Raw genomic sequence first — 7,966 nt, forward strand, 5'->3', positions numbered from 1 at the left:
AGGCTAATTTTTGTATTTTTAGTAGAGACAGAGTTTCGTCATGTTGGCCAGGCAGGTCTTGAACTCCTGACCTTAAGTGATCTGCCCATCTTGGCCTCCCAAAGTGCTGGGATTACAGGCATGAGCCACCATGCTGACTGCCAAAGTTTTCTCATACTCTATCCTGGCTAACATGGTGAAACCCTGACTCTACTAAAAATACAAAAAAATTAGCCGGGTGTGGTGGTGGGTGCCTGTAGTCCCAGCTACTCGGCAGACTGAGGCAGGAGAATGGCGTAAACCCGGAAGGTGGAGGTTGCAGTGAGCGGAGATCGCGCCACTGCACTTGAGCCTGGGCGACAGAGCAAGAATCCTTCTCAAAAAAAAAAAAAAATGTTTTATCATACTACCACACAGCTGTATCATTTAGTATTTATAGAAAGAATGTATTACTATACTCTGAAAACATGAGGTGGGGAAAAGGGGAGAGGAGATAAATTTTAAGAGGTAAAAAACTAAAAACCTCTATTCAAATAAATTACAATCTAGAGACATGAAACTTATATACATATGAAAAACCTGTAACTCACCAATGCTGAACAGCGATGAAACCATACTGTAACTAGAGAGATGGAAGCCAAAAGAGTATCTACATGGGTCATGTTAACAGCCTGAGTTTCTATCTCCCTGCTATAGAATTCAAAAGTAAATGAACTGGCTGGCTGATCACATGCCATCAAAGCAGGAAAAAACCTGTTTACCGAGAGCTCCTTGAGGCCCGGTCTTTAGAACACTACCTAGCACAAGGGGCATTAAAAACTGCTTAAGCCTGGTGTGGTGGCTCACACCTGTAATCCCAGAACTTTGGGAGGCGGAGGTGGGCGGATCACAAGGTCAGAAGTTTGAGACCAGCCTGGCCAAGATGATGACACCCCATCTAAAATTAGCTGTGCGTGGTGGTGCACACCTGCAATCCCAGCTACTCGGGAAGTTGAGGTGGGAGAATCACTTGAACCTGGGAGGCGGAGGCTGCAGTGAGCCAAGATCGCACCATTGTACTTCAGCCTGGACAACAGAGTGAGACTCCGTCCTGAGGAAAAAAACAAACTACTTGTGGGCCAAATAAATAACAGACATTTGAGGAATTATGAATGCTAATGGGTGGTGAATATCACCTTTATGTCTTACCAGTGACAGAATCCCGAGCTGCAAAGAACCCTGTGATCTAAGCCAGGATGCCACCTTTACATAGGTAGGGGATTAATACCAACTACAGCCAAAGCATGTTCTTTACATCCCCAAATTTGATTCTACATTTTTGGTCCTTTCTTTCCCACTCTCACTGCCTTTGGTTAACATCTTTCCTTCGCCTAAAACAAACAGCTCGCAGAACTTTACAACACAGTTGTGACAACGAAACTGATGTGAGGCTTGAGGATTTGTTAATAAATAGCCTGACTTATTAAGCTTGTACTTTACAAACATAAAACATTTAGTTCTACAACTACTTATTCATAAGCACAAAGGTAGAAAATTTGAAAACACACATTTTGATGTTACTCTCTTTACCCTAAGCAGAGAACTTCAGTACTATGAAATAACACTAGGCATCTGACCAACTGGGAGAAAAAAGGTTAAAGCACAGTCACATGCCATGAAGTACTCACACAGACTGTAAGGCCACCAGCAAACGGGCAGGGAACTAGTGCAGGAGAAAAAGGTAAGTTAGAAGCCTACATACAAATCACTGAAAATAAGGGCAAGAGAACTTGAGGGGTTTTCAATCTGGGACCCTTGGTGTAATAATGGGATGACTGAAGCCCAGAGAGATGGAGTTACTTGTCCAGAGTGACAACATAATTAGTCACAGAGTCAGGACCCAGCCCAGACCTTTTGATTCCCAGGCTTCTGTGTTTCCCACTGTAACACAGGCCTCCCATCTTCTCTACAAGAATAATGTGGAAATTAAATACTATCTACTGGCCTAACTAAACTATAAGCCACTAATCAAATTATGACTATACAACTAAAGCATTTGTAATAAACCATCTCTTTTAGATTATAACATGTGGTTACTGCTTGGAAATCTATTAAAATCCAAATTAGGATCTATTTATAAACCTTCATTCTAAAATACTAATTCAAAACTGCTCAGCAAGGAAAATAAAATGATTTCACATGAGGGAGTCATACCGTATTTCAGGGAGCACATATTTTGAAGTGAGGCAGACCTGAGTTCAAATTCTGGCTCAACTGTGCAATGTCCGTGTTATCCTGGACAAACCCCTCACTTTGGTTTCCCATCAATAATGATGTTGGGGACAATACTACCTAAGAGGTTTGCCCAACATTTAGTGTACCTAAATGGTAATTTGTTCCCCCAAGCTAACTAATTTTTGTTAATTTCCCTTGATTCTTTGCCTATTTAAACTTTTAACTTCATACATCCCTCCCAAATGACTTGCCAGCTACATCACAAATATTATGAATATTAGTATATTAAACCTTAAAAAAGAATTACATGACAAAGAGCATTTAATATATTTTGAATACAACCTTTGTAAATGTTAGTGAATTTATTGCATAAAGTATGATACTTAATTCAAGTCAACTGGACAAAAAATGAAGAAAACCAGGCTCCAGATTCAGTCCTGTGGCTAACAGGCCATACAACCCTAGGAAAGAGACTTCACTTTGCAGAAAGCTACACCTGTTACCGCTCAAAGTGAACCAAACTCTGCTCTAGTTATGGTGGGCCTCAGTGTTCCCACCTGCAGAAAGAACCATTCTGCCCAGGTTGTCTCTGAAGTTCTAAAGTTTCTCCCACCTGGAAAAGCCTATCCTCGGCATCACACAACTTATGTCTAGGCATCTGATATACGGCAGCACATCAGATGTAGCAACTCATTTAATCGTCCTCCAACCCTCTCAGATATTGCCTATTATTACCATCCAAGGAATTCAAGCTAGACAGAAGGAACTTAAGGTTATAGAGCCCACAGCAGAGGAATGAGGGTTCAAAATCTAGGCAGTCTGGCTGCACCTGTGCTTTTAACCACTAGCTAACACTGCCTCTCCAAATTCTATAAATCTGAGTGGGCCTTAACTACAGACATGTAAACAGAAACCTGTTCAAGTATTTCTTCCTAGTGCCTCAATACAGCTGACATATAATCTACTGTGAAGGGAGGCAACAGTGACTAACATGTTAACAGTCCGTACCCTGTAAAAAGCAAGTTACAGTTCATTAGACAAGGTCAAAGTAGGAACTTAATTAAGATAAAGCTACACAATGTATGTTCTGTTTCTCAAACATATTACCAAAATAAAGTGTGTGATTTTTTTAACAGTATCGTACTTTCTTGGTCCTCAACAATTTTTGCTAGATAAAGCTCCCAAAGAATAATTACCATCTAAAACCAAACTGCCACTAAATAATGGCTAGATTTTCTCCATCTTTGAAAATATGCATATGAACACACACACACACGAACAAGCAAACACAATCTATAACTTAAAACACTATATTCTGAGTACCAAGACAAAAGCTATTAAAGATCATACAAATAGGTATGCACTGGATATGGTCAACATAAATGGCCAAGGCAGGATTTACCTCCCTCCTTTGGAGCCACTTCACACCCGAATGACCTCTTGCAATTCTCTGCATGCCATTCTCCCTTCCTCTGCAGGCTTGACATCACAGCTGCTATAAACCACAACTCTGCTGTCCCCTCACCCCTTCTGTTTTAAAAGTTAAAAGCACTGTGGGACTGGGAAGCTCAGTGAAACAGAAATGGCACAATGAAGGACTAAAACGCACCCCACCCACCAAAAATGCAGATGGCAACAAGCTGTTAACCTGATTTCATCACCACCAGTCTATGATCTGCCACCTAGGCCCGCAGTAACTCTTCTCATAATCCTTGGAGGGCCTGAGAAACAGGCAGAACACTGATCATTTTATTCACAGACCGGTCTACTCTACAAATGGTCATGGCAGAAATATTTGCTTCACTTTACTCTGCCCCCATATTCTGGACTGTAGAGATTAGGGGAGTTGAGGACAGTCTCTCTTTCCCACTGCAAGACTCCCTTGCAGGAGAATTTTTTAAAAAGTGGTTGGGATCTGGTCGGAGAGTCAGTAAGAGCACATAATGTAAGAACTCTCACACAGTTCAATTCCTTCTGTAATTAAAGAAGGCTCTAATACAAGTCTTCTCACAATAGCCAAAAGATACTGATGACTAAATCGCTACGCAATTTTAGATTACTTGACTTCATAATAATGCCAGATCTTTACACCTCAGTAATAACAAGTCACAAGTAATTTAACCCAGAGATTCGGAGATTTGATCTTTTTTCACACAATTTTGTCACACAACATAGTGTGTAAAAAAAATGTCTACCAAAGTTTTTCTGTTATCCATATTAATCTACCTTCCACAGTCCCATTTCTGTAACATGTAAAGACATTCATAAAACCAAATGCCCAATTAAAAGGAGCAATGAAAAAGAGGAAAATGAATTTTTATTTTTATTATTTTTATTTTATGTATATGTCTTTTAAGATGGGGTATCACTCTGTCACCCAAGCTGGAATGCCATGATCACAGTTCACTGAGGCTGCAAATTCCCAGACTCAGGCAATCCCTCCTGCCTCAGCCTCTTGAGTAGCTAAGACAACAGGCACACACACCACCATGCCCAGCTAATTTTTTCATTTTTGTAGATATGGGGTCTTGCTATGTTGCTCAGGTCAGCCTCCACCTCTTGGGCTCAAGCAATCCTCCTACCTTGGCCTCCCAAAGCATTGAGATTATAGGAGTAAGCTACACCCCTCGCCCTGAACTTTAAAAATAGGGCTGGAGGTCGGTGTGGTGGCTCACGCCTATAATCCCAGTGCTTTGGGAGGCTGGGGCAGGAGGATGGCATAAGACCAGGAGTTCAAGACCAGCCTGGGCAACAGAACAAGACCCCATCTCTTTTAATTAAAACATTTTTTAAATTAAAAAATAAAATAGACCTGGAATAGAAACAATGCCAGAAACGTAACCAAAAGACAATACCTAAAACGAAATTCCGTCCCACTATTCAATTTTATTTTGGGGGGGTGGGGTTGGGGAAGTTGGATTTGTGTATTTTCATGGCAGATGACAAAACTGTGAGTGATTAGTCATCAATCTGGAAAAAAGGCTCTTGGAAAAGTATGGCAGTAACTAAAGAAATCTATAATCCCACAAAAGTTGATCAAAACAGAAAACTTTAGTAAATATTCCAAGATAATAAAGACCCTGTGTGGCATACACATTTGCAATATACAAATATTCAAAAAAAATCAAGTTACCAAACCCCATACTTACACTGGACTTTATTAGCAGTTTTTCTATATTAACTTTAGGAAACGTACACAGCCTTACTCAGCATCTCGCTTTATACGTGATGAAACAGAAACAGAGATCTTATTAATATGCCTTAGAATGCAAAATACATGGGAAAAAACTGACTTAGTACAAGAACCTGAAGTAGAAAATGTTAATGAAGGGAAGTAAGCTGCCTTGAAATTAAAATACAAATATTCAGGCGGGCTTGGACGCTCACACCCGTAATCCGTGCACTTTGGGAGAGGATTACTTGAGCCCAGCAGTTCAAGACCAGTCTGGGCAACACGGCAAGATCCGGTCTCTATAAAAATACAAAAATTAGCCGGATGTGATGGTACAAGCCTGTGGTCCCATCTACGGGAGGCTGAAGTTGGAGGACAGCTTGAGCCTAGGAGGTTGAGGTTGCAGTGAGCCGTGTTCGCACCACTGCACTTCAGCCTGAGCAACAGAGAACCTGTCTCAAAAACCAAAACCAAGAAAGCAAATACCACCCATTTGTTATAGTAGCAAACCATTTCATGAAATATTCTATGCTGATATCCAGTCTGAATCTTCGTGTTATCATGGCCAAAAAATAGTTACCCTATATGGATGGCCCTAGTGTAGAGACTATTTTTCAGGAGCGAAGTGGGAGGTAGGAAGGGACACTGCATCGCCGTCTGTGGGGGATGGTATACCAGCCATGATGGTAATCTTTTGACAGCATCCTTTTAGAAGTCCATTCACTCCTACAGCAGAGATCTGTGTGCTTTCTTCCTCTTCCATACCTCATGACAACACACATCCTGCCAATAAAAACTTTATTCAACAAGCAAGAGGATCCAAGTCTTACAGAGAAAGTAATAAATGTACTTGAAACAAGAAGCTTTTAGAAAAAGTTCTGTCCACACTAGTAGTTACTAAGCGTAACTACTGCATTTCATCTGAGGTAAATAATACAACCTTGTCAGGAAAACATAACACGCTTAAAAGATTTCCATTGCTGAGTAAAAATTTTTTATCTAAAGATATTTAATGATAAGAAAAGCTTAGGGATATGTGTGTGTATACATATGCATACAATATATTTCATTATGCAGAGAAAAAAATACACAGAAAAAGACTGCAAAGAAAATACGCGAAAATGTTAACAGTAACCAAATCTAAGTGGTAAGATTACAGAAAATGTTATAAAGATTTTCTAGTACTCCCTGAATTTTGCAAGCTTTGACAAAGATCATGTATTATTTTGAAATGTAGAAAATTTTTAAACTGCAAAAAGGTGGCATTTGAACGCTTACAAAACTTAGGCCCTAAGCTGCTTTCACAGATTGTATATTCTAGATTTCAAATACAGCTGCTAATTACTTCCTAGCAATTTGAAGAAACTACAAAATAAAGCTAAACACTTTCACTTCTGGCTCTACTATAAAGATCTCGCAATAAAATAAAAATAAAAACAAAGTTTTACCTTTCTACAAAAAGGTCTACGTCCGGTTTTCTACAGAATATTAGTAACTATTTTTTAAAAATCGTCAATTTGTTATTTTACACAAATGCCACCTCAAAGAATGTAGGTTTAACTTAGTAATTCCAAAGTACAGACGCCTAATACAAAGTGCAATAAGTTTTTATGCATTTTAGCGAACGCACAAACAGGAACACCTTCTGTGTGCAAATGAGCTTATTTTATATACACCTTTTCATTATCTCTTAAGAGCCTGACATCTAATGAAGCTTTCTGCAAAGGTACTTTGCTTAGCTTGGGCATGGATTTACTTGAATATCTGGGAAGCTGTCAAAATCGATCTGAAACTGCATTATATTCAAGGCACAGAATGTCAACTCCTGACTGGGCCTCCTTCTCTCTTCTTTCACAAGAGCGCCTTTAATATCCCCTAGCCTACATTTCCGGGCTCATGAGTCACTGAGAAATGAGCTCTAAGTTTCTCTTAGAATGCTGCTCAAATAGCTCCTCTACAGCATTCAAGGATCTGGCCCCAAAATACCTCTTTAGCCCCATACCCCCCGCCCCCTGCACCACGCCAACAAACGGAATTATCCATGATTTCCAGGCTTTGTCTTCTCGTTTTTGCTGCCCCTTCCACACATCTCTTCTGCAACCCTCCTCTCCTAAATCCCATCAGGCCTTCAAGACTGTGCTCAGCACCCCCCGCCCAGAACGCCTTCCAGGTTTCTGCTAGGCAGAAGTGATCGGTTCGGTTTTTCCGGGTGCCCTTCCAGCACTCTGTCGTTCTTTCACAGGACTTATCACCTCCTTCCCGGTATCGCAGTTATTTGTGTACTCGTCTTATCTCCCACACCAGAGCCTAAGCTCCTCGGGGGAGGGGACCGGGGCCCGCTTCACCTTTGAATCCCTCCGGCGCGGGTCGACTACGGCGCCTGCACGCAGTCTGCGCTCCGGGTGATTCCACTGAACTCGAGAACGCTCCGACCGCACAATTCCTAACCAGAAATCAGTTAGGCATTTTCCTGAATTGATCACAACGCTGGTATCTGCCTCCCGACAACAGGAAGTTTACCAGGGGCGGGAGCGAGGCGCCGGAGCCCGGGTGCAGCCGGTGACAGTTGACCCGGCCCGCACTTCCCCGCCCTCCCGACTC

The 7,966-nt window shown here is 41.2% G+C and overlaps 1 protein-coding gene across 1 annotated transcript in view; it reads right to left on the reverse strand.

Moving 5' to 3' along the window:
• CAB39 (calcium binding protein 39) overlaps positions 1 to 7,965 on the reverse strand; it is a 107,569-nt gene extending 99,604 nt beyond the window's left edge. The window contains exon 1 of the mRNA XM_011998089.1: positions 7,711 to 7,965. The gene's annotated coding sequence lies outside the window, so the exon portion shown is untranslated. The remainder of the gene's footprint in view (positions 1 to 7,710) is intronic.
• Position 7,966: the final 1 nt, after the last annotated feature.

Source organism: Mandrillus leucophaeus, unplaced genomic scaffold (genome assembly GCF_000951045.1).
Source record: "Mandrillus leucophaeus isolate KB7577 unplaced genomic scaffold, Mleu.le_1.0 Scaffold555, whole genome shotgun sequence".
NCBI classification, from domain to species: Eukaryota; Metazoa; Chordata; class Mammalia; order Primates; family Cercopithecidae; genus Mandrillus; species Mandrillus leucophaeus.